The sequence below is a fragment of the Anser cygnoides genome, chromosome 1 (assembly GCF_040182565.1).
Source record: "Anser cygnoides isolate HZ-2024a breed goose chromosome 1, Taihu_goose_T2T_genome, whole genome shotgun sequence".
Classification (NCBI taxonomy): domain Eukaryota; kingdom Metazoa; phylum Chordata; class Aves; order Anseriformes; family Anatidae; genus Anser; species Anser cygnoides.
This window is the reverse complement of record NC_089873.1, coordinates 68,236,609-68,257,441: the sequence shown is the minus strand read 5'-3', so window position 1 is coordinate 68,257,441 and position 20,833 is coordinate 68,236,609. Positions and strand designations below refer to the sequence as shown.

Genomic DNA, 20,833 nt, shown 5'->3' with positions numbered 1-20,833 from the left:
TTTTGAGAAGAGGGCTCTCTTAGACCAGCCCTAAAACGAGTTCCTCATTTTCTCCCAGTGGCGGGGACTGTGAAGACCTTACAGGGTTTCCAAGATGCAAGGGAGACACAGCATATCTAGGCTCAATTCACGGTTCACAGCAAGTGTAGTGTTATTAGCATACAGGTGTCTTCAGGTAACAAGATACTGTGCTCAAAGGTCTATGGGAGCAGACAGAGGCTGCTGTTTGCTCTGGCTGGGGGAGGCTATGGAAATATAACCTGCTTTGGACAATACTTGTATTGTCACATCCTCATAGTGGCTGTGGTATTGAGTTACACATTCTTTAAGCTCAGAATAAATGTTTTTGATTGCATGTAATTTTGAAAGCACCCAGAGCATCTCATTAGGTGTAATTGGAGGGAGGTGACAACCCCACAAGGAAGCGAGTAGGTGCCTGGCTATAAGCAGCAATAACACAGAGTCCAAGATTGATCTAAAGATACTTCTGTTGTGAAGTGCACAGACGTAAAAAGATGCAAAATCTTTCCACCTGGTGACAACTAAATTCATGAAATATGATTGATTTTCTTTCCGGTCATACTCTGGCTGTAAATGGCAAATCACTCACATTAACTGCTGTATTTGTTCCCCTGTGCATGAAAGCTTATTAAAACCTAAACACCTGAAGTTGAATAATTGGTGCCCTGAGGGTCAAAATAGATTGAGTATATATGAACTTTTCTCTTCAACTATGGCAGTGGCATAACAGAAGACTCTAAGTCCCCACAATAAATGCTGCACTAAGAAAGTGCTTGTTAACTTTGATTTCAGTGTCTAGCACCTCTCTCGTACTCCTAATTGCTGCGTCAGCCTGTCTTCTAGAACAGTGAATGACTGGTCGAAGATGGGAGATTTCCTTAAAGAAGCAACTTTCAACCATGCCAGATGGAAAAATGGAAGCTTTTGGTCTGTGAACCCTCCAAAATCTGGAGCACTGTAGGACCTCTTCTTTCTTTGCTGCATGGCTGGTAGCCAGAAAGAAAAGACATTTAACACCTCAGAGCTGTGTAGCTTATGGTACAGTGTGCACAGCCCAATCCTGTTACCTCCATTCAAAGAGAATTGGAAAGGTGCTTTGCTTGCAGTGTGTTTTCCACATATGGATAGGATTGGTTCTCATATATCCTTTTAAACCAAGATTTCTTCTTGCTTTTTCGTTTAACAGCGTCTGGTTCTGTGTCTCCTTTGTCTATAGGCATTCAGGGTTTTCATTATTCTAGTCCTGAGCTGGGGTCCCAAGGAGGCTAATCAACACCCTGTGACTGGATAGCTTTGAACTGATTTTGAAGCCTCTGTATTTATTTTGTGGTACAGAGAGCAGTCTGATGCCCGAAATATGCCTTTTGCTGAAGCTAGGGCAATAGTCAATACTTACTGAGCACCTGCTAAAACTATAAGTCTCTAAAAATACTGCTGGTAACTAAACTACCGGTGCAGATACAGATATTGAATATTCACAGTGGGAGGAAAAAAAAAAGTAGTAAGAGGTGAATTTGTTGTTTTCAGAGCTAGTTCTCTAGTTTTTCCAGTATTAAATGTTCTGTGTTTGCAGAAACTAGAGTTCCTGCTTCCACTAAGGGTTGTGACTGCTGCCATTTTATCTCAACTCCAGAATTAGACTCTGCTTCATCCGTTTATTTATGCGTCCAACACGTATGATTTTCTCATAGTTTTGTACATACCTTGATTTAACCCTGACACCTAGAAATTTCAGTTTCCCATCTTGGGTGTCAAGTTATATGATTGTTGCCATTTGAATTTAATTTTTGGTGGGAATTTCAGCTGTTACTATGGTCATGAGGGGCTGCTGGATTTCCCACTGTTATGCATGTACACAAACCTACATATACAGTAAAGTTTAATTTCAGTCAGTGAGACTACTTGGATTTGCACAGGTATTTACTAAACAGAGCTCTCAATTCACTGAAACAGGAAGATTAGACAAGGTGTCTTTTGTAGCATTTGATACTTTAGTGATTCTGTATCATTTTGCTTGTTCCCATGCGAGCTTACTCACAGGTTTCTTGGAAGGATCATGGGGATGTGGGAAGAAGCAACCTTCACTATTTTGTGATTTATTTATTTATTTTTTGTCCCTCTCAATAGCACATTATGGACTTTGAGGAGGTAAAAAAATAGTCAGTTAAAAATACAAACATTGTTAGAATTAGCTTTTGAGGACCACTTTTCATTTTGAGCTGTATCCACGAGCCCGCATTCACTAACACATTGCTTTGATTTTATTCACTAATTTAACTTCCAGTAAAATTTCTCAGTATAAGCCAGCTCAGGGCCTTGAATGCTACTAGTTGAACACATTCAACCCTTTCTTCCCTTCCCGTTCTATGCCACTATCTATGCAATTAAAGTTACTCATGCTGTGACTCTCTGCAGGAATGAGATCTGAAGTGGAAATAGCAAATTACAAATTACTTTGTTTGCATTTATTACCTCTGTCATTTTCTGAATAGACTCTAGCAACCTTATGCATTTTGGATGGACATAGTGAGCAGATGTCTCTAACTTCAAAGGTTTATCACTAGTAATTTGCGTGGAATTAGTACATCTTGCGTAAAGTTATGCATTTCTGTAGCATTTTCTGTTGTGTAATGCTCTGATGCATAATGGGCATCTTCGTTACTAATGGTGTGACAGGGGATTCTAGTTGCATTTGTTTTTAACGCCAAATTGAGTGAAGCTTTTTGACCAGCAAAAGAAATTGCAATGTTCTCTAATAAAACTGTGGCTTGTGAAATGATGAACCTGTTGTTCTGGAATACTGTGAAACCTTTAATGTTTCCACAAAATATTTAGGAAATGTATTTTAAGAATGGTATTTGTTGAGTGAGTATAGGTGTTGTGGATGTTATAACTCCAAGCTGGCTTCGTACAGATAACTTGTCCTTTTTTTTTTTTTTCTTTCTTTCAAGAATGTGTTGATTTGATGCAAGATAGATTTATCTTTTAATAATCCAAAATGTTACCGTTTAGAGATTTTATGGATTTTATAGATTACCACTGCAGGTAAGGGAATATATGACTTCTTTTAAGTGTCCCGTGAGCACAGAGGAGCTGAGTTCAGCTGGCTTAATTGTGAAGCTGCCATGGCTGTTTTTTTGGGGCAGGGGGGGGTAGAATTTACCTTGTCTCCTGAGTGTTTCAGACTTCACTTACTGCAGGACAATCATTGTAAGTCTTATGTCTGTAGCTTAGGATTTTTTATTTATTTATTTATTTTTTAATATCTGGAAAATAAAGAGATGAGTCATGGGGATTTGTGTATTACTTTGATTTGTGCTCCAGCGTGTAAAAGCATTTTTAAGGTTTGACGAAGTAGAAAAGCAGGCACTAGGCTTGCTGCTTCTCCCATCAGTACTCCCTTCTCCTCCCCCTTTTCTTCTAGAAATTGGCTCATGTGCAAAGAGAAGCTGAAAGTCAGATGTTAGCAGTACTTTTTCACTCTTCATTAAAATAGGTCCAGAGCCATTAGGAAAGGGAAACGATATGTAACATACCTCCCAAATTAGCTGCTTAAAACTTAATCTAAAAAACAGGAGAAATACACGAGATCAGAGAAGTGGGTTTGTTCTTTCATACTTGCAGATGCAAGGTGAGATACAAGATTATCCCGATCTTATCAATGTTTTCACTTTAGGTGGAATTTGGCATTGCTGTGATTTGTTCACTTAATGGTCCTAGTGGTTTGTCTTGCATGTGAAATATGAACCTTGGTTAATGAGCAATTTCTTTCATTATGGGGTGGTTGAGAGGGTTTAACATTAATTCTCTGAATAAATCTGAATGCTTTTCTTGTGAAGATGCAGAACTCTTCTCATAGTTCTGATGTACTTTCTCTTCTTGCAATGCCACTGCTTTTTTTTTTTTTGCTTGCTTCCGCAGTATATTTTATATGTCACCTTCTCTATTTCCTTAGTCAATAACCTCTTCGTTTCCAGTGTAAAATATAATTTGCAGTAATTAGTGTTGAGAAAGCATGCTTTTTCCAATACATAAATAATGTAACAGTGTTTCAGGGGGGTAGATATTTGATTGATACAGGCATTAGTAAGAGTTCAGTGCCTTTGAAAATCCCACATTTACAGGTTTATGTATGTCATAAACCTGTACATTACAAATATTTTTATTATACCTATCATGGGAATTTGAGACCCTTGTTCAGAGCATGAGACATTCATGTCCCTTTTTCAGTTCTTCAGTGTCAGTACATATGACAATAATATGGCAATAGCTATGCCATGGAATTGAATTACGTCGTGAGAAGTTTGTGATACCAAGTTGTAATAAAATACAGCCTGATGATCTTCCATGCCATTTTAAAAACGGAGAAGTCAGCCACTTATAGATAGGCCTCTAAAGTAATGTACAGCTTTGCACAACGTGTCTTGAGAAGCATGTGAGTGCATTATATTGCCTGCAGTTGGAGATATAAATATACACGTGTGGTTCTGATTTACAATTTGGTGGCAGGCTGTGTATTTAAATACATATTTTTCTACTTTAATTTCAGTGTCATCTCAGGCTTGTTTTTCCCATAGTGGAATTGCTTATTCTCTTCTCCACGTCTATTGTTATTTATTGCTTTGCATTGCTTCCCATGCTGTGACAACCTTAGTGTAATATTTCATCTCTTTTATTTCCTTCTCTTCCTGTATAAAGGATAAAGAATTGTCCAGGCGTTAAGGCAGAGGATTGGGAGGTAGGAGGATCCCATCTGTTCCTACTTCAGCTGCAAACTTCTTTATAGCTAATTAACTCTGGGCTAACTGATGATTAGCCTCTTAGTGCTGTTTCACTCAGAGAGGACAGGACAGTGAGGAATCTGGACTTTGCACCTTACCATCCATTAGGTAAATCACCTATATGACGAATGTCCTACCACTGATGAGAAACAAACACAGCTTCTCTGTTGTAGTCACTGTTTTCCTTCTGTTCCTGCTCCTGTGCTAAAGCAGTGACGCATTTTGAACTTTGCCTTCTGCTTTGGTCCATGTTCTCCCTGCTCAACTCAGCCCTTGAGTTAGCTCTTAAGGCTTTCCATTCTTCCGTGCTTGCTCAAACCATGTTTCTCCACCATCTTCCATGTTGTGGTCCATCTTGCTCTTGAGTCTTGATATAACTTTAATCTCCTGTTTTATTTCTTCCTGATTCTTTATTTATCCCATAAGTTTTCCCTACCCTTTTTGTTTTACTTTCATCTTCAGTTGTGTGTAGTGCTTCTTGTCCGCTTTGCATAATGCACTTCCCACCACTGCTTGCAACAAAGCTGTTCCTTTTTCACAAACCATTTCTTTTTCCCCATTGTGTCCATTTGTGCCACTAATCTGTATTTCAGTGTGTTCTGAAGTGCATTTCAGATTCATTGATATCAATGGGATAGTTCATATTTGAAATTGCATGGATAATCAAGTCTTTGTAGGATATGGCTTTAAAAGTAATGTATTCTCTAATGGTTTAATGCTGTATTTTGTCTAGGCAATAATTTTAAGCTCACTTCAAGCTGCTCTAGAGCTAAAGACCTGAATAGGAGGTGTTAGTGTGTGTAGGCATTTTGTTTCTGTACGTGAGCGAGGTGTCTAATATACACATGAAAAATCTGTTCAATTGATGTCTTACTGAATATGAATGGAAGACCTAATCAGAAATGCCTTCACTAAGCGGTGGCATTTGTTCATTTCTACTTAGTATTTACAGCATTTCTTACTTTAATCTAAAAAGTTAAATATTGATGTGAAAGAAAGAAAATGTGTTTGTATGTTTTTTAAACTGTGACAGTGCAGAACACAGCCCCAGAGGGCAAGTGAGTTGCTTTTGAGGCACAGTCTTGATGATGATTGATTGAAGTAGCAGTTTTGTGCAGTTTATCAATGGTTTTATTTTTCAGAGGAAGTTGGTCTTCCAAGCTGGGGGTTTGGCAGATGTGATGGTCCTACTGGCCTGTTTAGTCCAGCATTTCATGCTCCTAAGTGGCAAGCAGCTTTGAGCAGCTGGCAGCAGTGAAGGACGTCTTCCCTGGGAAAATGTTTTCTTTTTTTTTTTTTGGAGAAGGTGGATGCACAGAGCATGAAGGTTTATGTCCCATCACATTCTTTGGGTATTTTAAGCAGTACTTTTATAACTCCAAAAGTTCTTTTCATCCATAGAGATGTCTACTCCCCTTTTTAACATCATCTTGAGATCTTGATGTTGGAGACAGCTGTTTTGTCTCTCTGCCTCAGTTTTCCTATTTATAAAACTGAAAAAACCCTGTATCTCTGGGAGGCTTAATTAGCAAATGTTTACACAGCCTTTTGAAGATGTAAAGCATCGTATAAATGCTAAGTATTATTATTATTACCACCAGCTGCTTCATAGTAATTGCAGTAATAAAAGTGTCAATGCTCATGGTTGTATTATCCTTGCTCTAGCAGTGGATTGGTCTGCATCATTATTGGGATCCTGAGAGTTCTTCCGCTTCTATTGTACAATGCAGGAAATGAGACGTTCAAAATATTTGACAAGGTAGCCCACCCTGAAGTTAGTGCATAGGGTGCCACTTCGCATATTTCCTTTTTCAATCAAGTTTGCATTCCGGAACATATTTTTCATGAAATCTCGCAAGCTTTCCACATGCTCTGACATCATCTGTTCACACTGTGTCTAGTGTTCCACTCGCAGGGGAGCAGGCTGAACAATGTGGACACTGAGGGCGGTTCGTGAAAGTGATGGTACAGACTCTACTGAGGTACAACATGTGGGAGAGCTGAAGTGGGAGAAGCTGGGCTTCCAGCGATGAAATCTTTGTGAAGGACTTATTTAAAAGGAAAAGAAAAGTTAAAGTCCGTAACTGGGAAAGAATGAAATGTCTTCTGCAGCATGACAGTGTTTGCACGTCTCAGGGCTGACTCGGGGGCGGTCTATGCTGTGCAGTGTCTGAGCTGATTAGAAATGAGCCAGAAGCAGTTGTGTTCATGATGTTTGTATGTAAAAGAAGAGATCTTCTAGACGTGATTGATAACTGGTAGTATAGGGAAAGAGATGCAGTATAAATCACAATTAGCCTTTAGTGTTTTTTTTTTTTCTACGTTTACTTTTGTAAAACATCCATGACTTAATGCTGAGCTATTTTTATTAATGTTCTTGTGCTTATCTCACATAACCAGCTTGTTAAAAGAGGATATGAACACTTTTTAAGCCTCTGACTTATAAATTGTGAGAAAGAGAAAAGAAGATTGATTCCAACAGGCTTGAAGGTAGATTCATTTTTCTTCTAGCTAGTAAAATGGAAAGGGGAATAATTAAACTGAAGCCATAGTGGGGCACAGTTCTAGCTGGGTGGAAAATTATTAGATATTTCTCTAATATACGATTTAATTGTAAAACTTAAACCTAAAAGAAAACAAATGCAGGGGAATTCTGTTTGGTGAATTGATGGTAGAATCTCCTAGTCATTTCTGCCTGAAGTAACAAGGATAAGAAAAAAATAGAATAATTACAAAGGAACACTGAGGGGGGATAATTATTTTGCTATCATATCCTGAAGATCTGAGGGGATTACTTGGTCAAGTTATAAGAAGCATCTTGTGCTGCTGGAATGTTGGGTAGGATTGGTAGTGATTGTGCTTTGAAGAAAATGTCTCTGTTCTTTTTACTATAAACATTTGAGATAAGATGGAAAAGTTTGGAAGAACACAACACATTCTGTGAGTTCTTTCAGCATTCTTAATTGCTGATTATGAGATTTCCATTTAATATTGTTGTTACTTATTTTGGGTGATTTTTAGTGAGCTCTCCTTCACTAAGTTGGGCCACCAAAATGCCTGTAACAAACGATCATTTATTAGTTGTATGTTAGTATCTAATACAGTGCTTATTTAAATTGCTAGGGATATTTCCCAGTAGCTTCTGGATCAGTTGTAATTATGAAGACCTGGATGAGTTAACACATTAAAGAGGTCACGTGAATCTGGATCATGGGCAGCATCACTTCCTAGTGGCTGCGCTACAAGGACTCTTAAACCAGAAATGATGCAAAGTAGGAAAATGATTTAGTCCTTTATGATTCTGTGTATGCAAATTTTCAGACAGCTCTGACCACCATTAAAAAGCAAGAAGAAAAGGTACCAGCCTTCTTCTATATTCTGTAAATTTAGGGAAATCTTATTTCAGAAACATCCATAAACTGATTACTTCTGATAACAACTGATAACTCCTTTTACAGAGAAACAGGAGCATAGGGGTAGGCCATGTAACTCTGAGGCCCCAAAGGAGTCCCAGATACTGGCTGGCAGGTTCACAGAATTTTGGAGCATACTGCTTTAATTGCTCAAAATATTTTCGATGGTGAAGTGGAATTAAATTCAAAGTATTGTATTAAAGTTTTTCTGTCTTTATTGTGTGAGACTGGTGATATTCCACTTTGAAGAGAAGTCTGTGTTTTTCTGAGGGCTGCAGGGAAGAGCAACTATTTTATGCCCCCTGCATACAGTAGTACAGCAATTTGATAGGAATTTCTTTTTCTGTTATCCTAGACTGTAACATACAGTAGTATAATAGCTATCTTTTGAAGTATAGAAAATCTGCCCAAGGGGCCATCATTTTAAAGTCTAATATGAAATTCTGTTTTAATAAGGTTCACTCCTTGCACATTTTAAATGCAAGGAAATGTATATGTTGAAACCTCACTAATCCTTCATTTGCACAAAGTATTTGGCTCATTCCCTAACTGTCAAGGAATTAATGGTGTGCTTCAGTGAGATCTTGCATTGCTAGAATGTGGTTGTAAGAGATTCTACACTGCATTTGATGGTGCTTTATGAATTATCTTAATAAATAAAATGAAATTGCCATTGTCAAAGCATATGAGCAAAGCAATCCAATTCTGATTGTTCGTGTACTCACTCACTCACAAAATTAAATGGTTTCCAGTGGACTTGCAGGCCATCCATACAAACTGGGGAGCTTTTCTGTGTTATATTGTGCTTGTGACCAGTTAAACAATGGTGTAGCTGACATGCAGAACTCTACTGATGAGATGACAGCACCTCTCTTCTGTACTTCCTCTTTTGGCCTTGTACTTGGAAATGAAGCAAAAAGATAACACACATATTGGTGCATGTAATTAATTCAGATCTCTTCCTGAACCAGGACGGCATGACCTCTCGCAATTATTGTATGGTAACAGGCTTTGAATGAAGTCGTTCAGAGGACTGCCTACAGCTGAGATGTTGTAACAGTGTAGGCAAGGGGATTTTAATTGTGCTTCTCCAGTGCAGGAAACAGGCTACAGTTGCACGGGATGCTGTTGTCTCCATGCCTCTTGGCTGAGGACAGAGATCCTTGCTGCCACAGCTAAACCATGTCTGGTACCTGAACCTGGGTGTGGTGTCTGCACCATAGACATGCCCGCCATCTGTGTGCTTTTCTGCAGTTCTGCACCTGGTAATGCAGACTGTGTAGAAGATAGTACATACTGTTTACATTTCAGGCAGATGGAGTCAGTGGGATAAAATTACAATTTCAGAATATCTACCTATTTCTGTTGTGTTAGCTTTTTCAGATCGTAGCTAGTGACTGGAGGCTTGTTGTACTAGGCACTCAATTTCAAGAGAATTTTATTATTTAAACATAATGTCTATTTTTAAGTCATATAATCTATAAAACCTGTTTAAGGCCACAAGGGATCATTACATCATTTAGTTTGACCTCCAGAGTATAAGAAGGAGGAGAGTTTCTGCCCTTCTATTTCTGGTAGGAAAATATAAAACAAGATTTCCTGCCCTTCCTTTTTGTCCATGATAGACACAATAATTTAAGCTACCTGCCTCTGGCAAATATTGGTATTTTTCACTAAGTACATTAGTGAATTTCTAGCAGTTCTGTGTTTGAATTGTGTGAATGCCAGAATGCGGTGCTACCCCCTAGATACTGTTGTTTGTATTTTTATAATTTTGGCACATAGGAGATGCAGTACAGATCTCCTCTTCTGCATATAGACCTTTCAGTCAAAACCTCGTAGGCTGAAAGCAGATGATCCTGGAGCCTGTCCTTCTTTCTATTCGTGCTTGACTGTATAAATTGTATAAGCTCAGATCACTTTCTGAACTGCTATATACTTATGTGCATAATCATTTTTGGCTCACATGGCTGTCTAAGACATTTGGCTGGAAAACATTTTCTAAGGGTTAAAGGCTATATTGCCCTGTGGGAAATACCTGTGGAAGTGTTGGAAATAAACAGGAACCTCACCACCTTGGCAGATTTGAGAGTCTGGGCCTTTCTACCTCCTAGACCATAGAGATGGTGTCGTACAGTGACTCAGATGTCCAGATGCATGCTGTCCTAGTATTCCCAATAATGCCAGCAATAACATTTTTTCTCCATAGTCATATCTTCTTTATGACTGATATTGAAAAAGACTCACAGATGTTACTTCAGGCAGTTTAGTAAATTGAAGGCATGATGACTGCGTGGGATTGTGTCACAACTGATGCAAGTCCTGCTTGGTCTTAAAACCTCCTTCACAGAGTTTTACTGCAAGGATTTCTCTAAGATGTAAAAAGTGAATAGTAATTTTAGATATGACCTTGCTTTTTACACGCTCACAGCTTGTTTGCCCTGCATGGGACTCCAGCTTCCAGTAATGAGGAAATGTTCTGAGGCGGTGCTGTTGCCATGATGACTTACAGAAATAATGGCGACTTCCAGATATTCCCGTTTTTTCCTTGTGGTAGCTGTATGTCTTCAGGAATCAAATGACCTTAACATGACGGAGATCTCAAGCTTGGGGTTGTTTTTGTGGTAGAGAAATGGTTTTTCATTGGTGTTGGGATGGTGGCGCTGCACTGATTATAAACCATGTGTGATTAACATTCTTGGTCTAAATTTGCAGTCTTCACTCTGGACACATTACCCCTCTAGAGCTTAGAGAAATGCAGTGAATCTTTGCTTTGGAAGGAAAAAAAGATGCAGGGTGTTTACCCTCTTTTGCTTTTTCTCATTTATGCCTTTAAGACTGTTTGTATATAAATTCTGCACAGATAGTTTTTCAGTTTCTTTCCAGTTTTACAACAGCTGCATGTATATATTTTTTTCATCTAGAGCTAGTGTCTTTCCTAGGAAAACACATCTGGTTATGTAGATATGTCTTCAGCAGTTAATAATTTCCAGAAAATGATACAATTCATGTACCGTGAATCTGATAAACTGTAGGGTCTGGTGTACAGTAGTATTTAAATGTTTGTAGCTTGGCAAAAAGTCTTCTCCCCCTCATTCTTTGGATGTATTGAGCAGAAATCTTTTGTTTCAAAACTTACCAGGAGTTTCCTAAGACCTACCTTGACCAATTTCAATGTATTCTTCAGTCCTGTTGGAAAAGTTAGCTGCTAAAGCTTGGTGGTGGTGTTCACGAAGGAGTTGCCCTCAACTGAGAGGGAAGAAGGGTAATTTAGAATGAAAATTCTGATCTGTAAGTATTTGTTCCAGTGATAGTAATGGGGTAACTAGTCTTTCTGCCTGCTGTTAAAATTAAATGCTTGTGAGATTAAGGTCTAAAATCTCAAATAGGAAAAAAAAAACCAACACCAAAAACAATACAAAACCAACAACAAAACCCAAGAAAATTCTACATTATTTTATTAATATAATCTTAGATCATATGTAAACAATGTAAAAGAATTTGTCACTTTTTTTTTTCCTGTGTTTTCATTTTAATGGGAGTAGTGACTTTTGTTTGAAGTGTGTGCTATTTTAAATGAGCAGTATTTTTCACGAGAGTTGTGCTGGGCAACATCTTAACTCCAGACGCAAAAGCAAATGAACCAAGAAAAACTGTTTATCAGAGATGAGAGTTTGAGAGAAGATCTAAAACTACATAATGGTCTCCCTTGTTTCTCCTTAACATTCCTTCATGTTTTTCTGCAGTCCTCGGGTATTATTCTATTTTGTTGGTAAGTCACTGGGGTATAAACTACAAAGAAGTCTTAAAGTGCTTTCCGTCTTCAAACCGTATAGTGAAGAGAGGCTGAAAGTTCTGTAATGGTTCATGTAGGTTGATTCTGACTTTACTCTGCTCAGATGTAGATTTCAGAGGAGAGGTGGAAATTCAGAGATTGATGTAGGTGTTAATTGACAAATAACATATTTCGTGTACTTCCTGTACCCTGGTGAAGTAATCTGAGAATTAACCTCTCTGTTTTGGGGCTGCTCATTTTATAAAAAACTGAGATTGTTTGTGTGTAAGGTTGGCAACATGAAATTTCTGAAGCTAATTAATGAGATATGACAGGTTATTCTCAATGTTACTATTCAGTATTGCCACAAACCTATTCTATTCTATTCTATTCTATTCTATTCTATTCTATTCTATTCTATTCTATTCTATTCTATTCTATTCTATTCTATTCTATTCTATTCTATTCTATTCTATTCTATTCTATTCTATTCTATTCTATTCACTGTAAACTTCTCTAACCTCCCTCTTTTCCATTGCAATCTGTCACAATTTCCAGTTGCTTGAGAAGCCAAAGAATCATCTGTCATGATTTCAGTATTGGCACCGTAGATGTAGGTATACTAGATGTGGTGAGTGAAGTGAAGAGTAAGAAACCAGAGCTGTTGACTGGGGAATGAGCAGTCTACATGACTGAGACTTAGAAGAGCCCTCAAGGTCCTGTATCAAGAAGCCCTTGAATTTGCTTTCACTCAATTCTTTCTCCATCTAGACTTATCTGTTTAAAGGCTAGCAGTTAAATGGGAAGTACATCACTGAGGAATTTTCTTGCTTTTTTTTTTTTTCATGGCATCTACTGTATGGTTGGAGCAGAAGATTTATATATATATATATATATATACACATATATATTACAGTATGCAGAGGTTTTGGACTGGCTGAAGCCCCTGTTGTTACCTACCAGACAATGAAAAAGGCAATGACCATCCCACTGGCCTAGCAAATCAAATTCCCAGCCATGATATCAGGTGGGGCTGTGATGGCAGTAGCAAACAGAGGTCTGGCATGAGGAATGTCAGTACTGCCACTCAGAAAACTAGAGCTGGTGGGTTTTGTCCCTCTTCTGCAAAGTACTGGGATGTCATGTTTAGTTCAGTATGCTTAGTCTTGTGAAAACAATGAACTGGCGGACCTCCAGTAGCATGATTTTTATCTTGAATTAACAATAACTTGGCTTTCTTCACAAAGGCGAGTACTTATGTTTAAAACTAAAATTGCTTTCTCTTCTTGGGGATTCTAACATGTTTGCTAACGTGAAATATACCTCCTCCCCACCCCCAATAATCTTACTGCTATCAGGCTCTTTGATCTGCCGTGGGTTTTAATGAGTCACTTAAAAACAGATATCTATTTTGGCAATTTGACTGTGATCCCGTCTCTGAAGTCAGCTACCATTTTGAGAATGACATCTGAGTCTGCCCATGTTTCTGCATGACTGGAAACTGTCACTACTCATTTAAACTTATTAGTGTTGGAAATGGATATGCTGGTTCATCTAACAAGGATGAAACTCTAGGCACTAGCATTCAGATTCAAATGTTGCTCCCACGTGTAAAGGAAGATGTGATTGTAGTCATGAGAGCTTGGACAATTGGGGGTGAAAGCTGCCCTGCAGCTCAAGGGGGTGTTGGATGCTTTGCCTACAGGTCACTAGAAGACGGTTGTGGCATCTCGGCCAATTCAAGAAAATTCTGTGTTTGATTATAAAAGTTTAATACAGTAATTCAGTGCTTCAGCTGAAGATTACATCATGGAAGATACTAAGTCTTGCTCTGAGGAGGCGTCTTAAGTTGTGAATACTCATTTTGAGGGGGGAAAATGAGCATTTGAGAAATGAGATTTTTGAGAGGGCAAAAGTAACTTTCTGACTAAAAGTTGAACCTCTGCTATGATTCTTGATAGTCCGTGCATGCACTGAAGGCATGCAAAATGTTTTTCTTTTTTAAATACAAACCTGGAGAATGATGGCCACAACCCTCCATCTATCTTTAGAGGATCTGAAGTGCTCGGGACGTACAAGCATTGCTGGCACACAATCGCTTTTCTTATCTAAACAGGCTGTGAGCCAAAAGAGCAGAAAGAGGCAAAAGGAGAACCTGGATGTCTGGGGCTGTAACTAGTGGCATAGCACTGCCACTGCTCTTCTCACAAGGCTGTACCATGCAAAACCATGTTTTAATTTATTCATTATTCTTTCAGTCTATTATGTCTAAATACATTCCATGAGCAGAGATTGTTTTTGTCTATTTAGGCACTCCTGTGGCTAAATACAAGCCCAGAGCTTGCTTGTACTAGGAGCATTTTGGCTGACAGTACCTTCACCATTTGAGACTAGCGCTGTGCTAAAATGAACAATTGATGTTCGTGAAACTGTAGAAGTGACCTGGCAAAATGTGATTTTATATAGATATTTCCTTTCTTTCTTTTTCTCTTCTTTCCTCTCACTTAGCTGTAGATGAGTCTTAATTCTGCCAGTGCCACATGGTTACGACACTGGCTAATGTCTCTGCAACCTGCAAAGAGCATACACTCTGAAATGTTTACCTAATCAGTGAGTAAAATAGAACTTAAACAATAATAATAACCAAATCCTGGTTTAACCTTTTCCTTTTTCCCTAAGTAGAGTTCAAACTGCAGTAGAAATACAATCTTGTCTGAAACTGATGGCTAATAGAGAATGCAAAGGTGACTATCAAGTTGATGGTGACAGGACAAACTAAATGCTACTAATGAATTTATTTAAGACTGCCTCTCAACAACACATTTATTTCTCTGTAATAGATGACTTGTGGCTGTCTGTTTAACTATCAGTCTTTCTAAAGTAAGCTTACAGTTCTGCTAACGTCTGATGCATCGACTTGGAGACTTTCCTCTCTTGACAGATAATACTATTGGGAGGAAAAGGAAGTTTTGCAACCCATAAATTTCCTGAAGAAAAAAAAAAAAAGAAAGAAAAAGCTGTTAAGATTCCTTTAAAATAAATTAAAAACAAGACTGAAAAACTCAGTGACTCACAGCTTACAGGAACATCAGCTTTTTTTTTTTTTTCTCTCTGTGATGATAACTAGATAGATTTTTTTTCCCGTTTATCCCAAAGGAAGGCAAACTTTGCCAGCATTTTTTTTCTTAATTTTATTTATTTATTTATTTATTTTACAGCTGCTACACTTCAGTATCACAACTGTATTTAAAAGAATAGTATGAATTTTCATCCATTGGTAACATGAGGATGCTTCGGAACAATTAATAAAATCAACATTAAAGGTTTGAACATTAAATAAAAGGAAATGTTGAGTCAGTTGAAAAATATATGAGGAATTTCCAAAAGGCACAGTATAAATAACAGAGGTAGACATTCACAGAAATTCTTATAAAGAAAGACATTTTCATTGTAGCAAGCAGTCTGCAGCTCACTTATTGGGAAAAGAGTCAAAACAAAATTTGTTTCTGTAACACAGTAGCAAGACTTTGGCTCAGATAAAAACTGCAATATTCCCTTATTAAAGCAGTAATGCTAGCTAGAGAATGTGGGATCTCTTCCAAGTAAAGTCACGTTTCCTGTATGAATTAGTGACCTGATCTTAAAGAAGGATCTTACCTGATCTGCGCTTGAGGTTGTATGGCGTTGTGCATTACACGTTTTTAAAACTCTTTTGCTAAAGAACATTTTAAGAGTGTGCTTTCATCTATTAGACGTGTGCTGTACGTAAAACTTTTAGTTCACAAGGACCATCTTGTTCTCCCTGATGACTTTTTTGACAACTTTCGGGATTTTCACTTTTGAATATCTGTTGCACATAGTGCTTTCTTTTGACCTTCAGGGAAACAAGAGTGTGTTTTTGATCTTAAATGTAGTAAATTTTTTGTTTTGCTTTGTTTTTCAGGCACTTGAAATAATGATGTAGTTATTAGATAGATAGCAGTAGTTATCCTGTCCATTTTGTGCTCACAACTGCAGTAGTACAGAGCATCAGAAACCTGATTTGTCCTGGAGCCTGAAAAGAAAGTTGCTATGGTATCTGGGCACTATACATCCCATTTGGGACTTGAGTTAGGTGTGCCTATTTCATTTAATTTTCTACTCCTCATGAAATGCGTTAAGTCTCCCAACTCCGATAAAAAGTCATGTTGGGTATATTAAGTATCTCCTCACTCTGTCTGCCCCCCTCGCTGCATCCCATCTGCATGTGTCTTCATCCTCTCTCCATGCTGTGACCAGGGGCGCTGCTCTGGCACTTCCCAGTCGCAGCAGACAGACATCATCCGGTGTCCTGTGCCCAGCTGGGCCAATGCTTCCTTCTGCAGCACCTCGTGGGTGGGGGCTCCTGCTGGAGTTGGTACCTTGGAGGCTGGGCCTTGTCCAGGGTGCCTCTGAAGGCTTCTTCATCGCCCCTTTCCTGTGCTGAGAGCTGGTGAAAAGGAATGTCTGTGTGCTTAAAGGAAAGGAGGAACCTTGGTGGGGTTGAAGTGTTAGGAACCATTGTGTAGATGCTTTGGTGTTAGCTAGTAAGAATAGTTCCCTTCTCTTTCATTTTTATGCTCTTTTGCAAAGCTTTAATGAAAAGAGGCTTATCTTTTAAGATGCAGGCATCTCCCACACGCAAGAATGTGACGGCTGCTCTCTTTATTCTTCCGTGTAAGATGTTCTCTCTTACTTCGGGTGATGTTTTCACATTCACTCTGCGGTAGGGCTGTGGGCCAACCCTGTCTGTGCCCCAAGCACTCAACAGAGCACAGCAGAGACCAGATCGCAGATGATGGGCTGGGTGCCTCTCTGAGCTTGCAGCTGTGTTGAATTACTGTGGTGCCTTTTTTTTTTTAAAAAAAAAAAAAACACAACAAAACAACAACATTCTGGCTAGGGGGTTTATCACCATATGTGAGCTGTTTGTAGAGGAGCTCTTACATTGTAGAGAGTTTGGGTGAGAGAGAAGAGGGGCTGGGAGGGACAGCAATCTCAGTTGTTGGTTGTAGGTGTACTTTGCGTGCAAATATGCCAGCCTAACTGGTAAGGCCAAAAATTATTTGTAAGACTCTTTCTTAACATAGTCAGATCCTGTTAACTTGTTAAGTTCAACTTTTTCAGGATATGTAATTATTTTTGTTTGTTGGGACATCTGTAAATATTTATCCAGTTCCAACTGGTAGCTTCCTATTACCTACTTCTTATCATCAGTTTATTTGCAGCATTGAGTGATGGCTGCGGTGCCTTTGGGGTAAAAAATAAAGAGCAGATGGAGCTTTCTTGAGCACAGACTTCCTTTTGGCCCTGCTTCTGGTGGGCTTTCCATAACGTTTTGATAAGTAAGAAGTTACTTTCCTAAGTTGGGGAGAAGAAAACTCTGTATCTTCCATATGCCAGGATATCTTGAGGTGATTCATCATCATCTTTTTTTTTTTTCCCCTTTTTATTTATTTATTTTTAATCACAGATAATCACAGAAGCACAGAGGGAGATCTGTTTCTCAACTAATAATGCCAGTACTTCATTGCCCTTGGAGAATATTCCCCTACAGATTTGGGGGGTTATTTCTGTTTTGTTGTGGTTTTTTGTTTGAGCCAGTTTTAGTAAACAAGTTGAAGTTGCTCAAGGCTAGAGATACAAAGAAGTTCAGGGTGGTGACCTGAGGACTTTTGCTGAGACATGTTTGCAAACCAACTCTACTGCCAACATAGAAGCCATAGGTAACTTGTTCTCTGTAAGCCTCTGTGAATACAGTTTCAAAATACGGTGCTAGTACTTACCTCCAGGTAAGGCAAATAGCTGGGGTGAAGGGGTTATTGTGCATGTCCACAGTTCTTTCTTCCTTACTTTTATGATCTTTCATGGTTGAATGTGGGGTAATATTTTGCATGGTTATAACTAGAAATCTGCTAGTGATGCTTTGCATCTCAGTCCTGACTTGAATGCAAATAATCATTCAGTTAGGTAGAACAGGTATAGTTTATATCCCCGGGACACTGATTGAGAATAACTATGTAAAGCTGTAGATATTTCCCTTCCCTCATGCAAATTTAGCTGGAAATATTTGCCCCCAGCCCGCTCCTTCTTTTGCAGTCTTGCATAATGTGGAACATAATGGGTTTTGTAAGAGCTTTCAAAGGGGAAAAGTATGATTTGCAGACTCTTTTTTTCTTTTTTCTCCTGCTTTTAGGTACAAAATAAGCGGAGAGCTCCAGCATCTGCTGCTGTATCCCAGTGCTTGCACTGGGAAGTACTCAGCTATGTCACGTGGCTCAGGCTCAGAAAAGTTTTCTGCTGGGCTGTGCAGGTTGTGGCAGAAGAATGGGGTTTTCATTCGTGGTTTTGCAAGGAAATTCATAGTGAAAATAATACAAATAATACAAAACTATTCAGTCACAAAAGATTTGCAGATCTCTGAAAAATGACATGCCAAGTTAAAACTTAGATTTTTAGGAACTGTGTAAGCATTAATACATGCAGAAAGTTTTATTTTCTTGCCTGGCTGGAGAACCGTCATTTTTCACAATGTAAAGAAGAATCCACATGTAGCCTGAGTAACACACAATCATGTTGCAATGGAACTTTCAAATAGGACTTTTAGGCTTGATGGGCTCTTCATTGTGTCAGCATTGTACAGCTGTAGTGCAAACAAATTGTAAGTACCTAGAAAAGTAGACTGAAAAATGTGCCAAACTTTTAATGCTGGGAATTGGTATGTCTCTGAGTAAGTCTTGTATGGAAAACATTTTTACTTCCCTCAGGAAAACAGGTGATTAAACATAATATTCTCATTTTCCTGTTCTTGCAGTATTTTTTCAGCAAGGTAATAATCATTTTATTTTTTTAATCCACCCATGTCCACATTATGTGGTTCTGAAAGCAGTCTTTATTTCTGGCCGTTTCACACAAACCAGTTGAATTTTGGGGATGAAACTTTACCATGCTACTGCTACTCACTGTAGGAGAAGGGAGGATGTACATGGTTAAATTCCTAGCAGCATGTAGACAATGCTGTGATCAAAACTCTTTCTTGGTATCTTCAGGAGCCATCCCAGCATTGCCGGTATCGGTATAAATAATGAATGGTTAAAAAATGAGCCAAGTGACTTAAACTCCTATTTCTGTAAATACAGCATCTTCCTGCCCAGCTTTCCTGCGAGGATTTGTTCTGATATTGTTTGCCTGTAAAGTATATTAGTCACTACTTTCATGATAGTAAATTGGTGAATCTCATGAAGCCACTGGCCCACTATCACAGCTAAGGAAATATATGACTGGTTAATATGTGAATAATATACAATAAAACTTAAAGCTATCATAGACAAGTACTTAGGTGTTTTTAATCTGTAGGTGGAATGTGTCATCCCTCAGTGGAATAGCTACATTTGTCTCAAATAGAAGAAGTTATGTGTACAGACTGAGCACTTTATCTTCATTCTGCTGCTGTACGTGAAGTCATCCTGCATCTACATTAATTTCCTATTATGAAAGGTTTAGAATTTAGAAATACTGGCCTGAGTGTCATTTTTCTGAAGTAACTTAATGAATTGGCATGTAGCCTTGTCATCTCATGGTTGGTTGAGGTCCTGAGGCAATATTTAGTGTAATAGAATAAGTGGTGCTCCAGTTAACACAATCATCTCTTATGCAGAAAGATGCATTTATGCCTTTCAATACAACAAATCTTTTCACTGTATATTTAGCTATTATTCTGTTAATTCTTTGCAGAGAATTGGAGACTGCCACATCTTTGTTTTCTTTTGGGTGGGGAAAGAGCTTTGCATGTTCTCTCTGAAGAGCCCAGAATTTGAACCCAGAAAGCTTACATAAGGATTAGCTTTTTAAGGACTTGAGGATCCCCATAGACTTGCCTAAACCCTTTAATCAAAGATTGAATTTTCAGCAGAATATATTAGTTATGTTTGTTTGAGTCCTAGAGGGCCAGTAAATCAATCTTAACTAAATTTAATCTTGTGATAGGATATAATATTGTAAATGTTTAAGTTTGAAAGGATCATTACACAAGCAGACCATTACTTTTTCCAGTGAAAACATAGACAAATTTTAAATTCACTTTTCTGTAAATACATTTTAACAGGATCATTTTTAGACCAGTGTTAGACTTTCAGTAATATACTGAGTACTGCGCTTTTGTCTTCATGGGAAGAGTATTTTTCAGATCAGTAGTCTGAAAGCTCATTTAATAAGCCTATCTTGTCATACTAATGTAAATTGTTTAGATTGAATTGGCAACTTTAGTAATAATGTTAATATTAAAAACAAAATTACTATAGTGGATGTTTCCATATGCTAAAAATTTCTGTATGCCAGAAACAGATAAAGCTAAAAGTGGTAAAGATGGCCACCTACGTGTGTTTTTTTTTTTTTTTGTGTGTGTGTGTGTTTCCTTAAATTGACTTAAATCTTCTGCTAAATTCCTGCACTAAGAATCCTTAGAAGTAGTACCATGCAGAATTACTTAATCTACTGCGGGTGTCTGCATTTAAAAAAAAAGTCAGTTTAACATCTTTAGGTCTATTGATTATTTCTGAGGAAAATTGCTCTTTTGATTTAAATCCAGTGGAAAATTTCTCTAAACGTTTGTCTTTATCAGGCCAATACTGCCCTTTTTCACACTGACGAGGCATCTCTCCTGTTTCTGAAGGTCATATTTGGTGTTCTTTCATATCTCTTCTTCTTATGTCTCATAACAAAAGTTATGCACAAATACGCAAACAAATGTAATCGGCAATGTCTTAAATTAGATTTCAGCACTCCAAAGCTGTGAAAAACAATATTAACTTCAGTCTTTTTTATAA

At 38.1% G+C, this 20,833-nt stretch overlaps 1 protein-coding gene across 7 annotated transcripts in view; it reads left to right on the top strand.

Annotated features, from left to right (window-relative positions):
* EPS8 (EGFR pathway substrate 8, signaling adaptor) overlaps nt 1-20,833 on the top strand; it is a 134,037-nt gene that overhangs the window by 2,943 nt on the left and 110,261 nt on the right. The gene's annotated exons all lie outside the window — the stretch shown is intronic.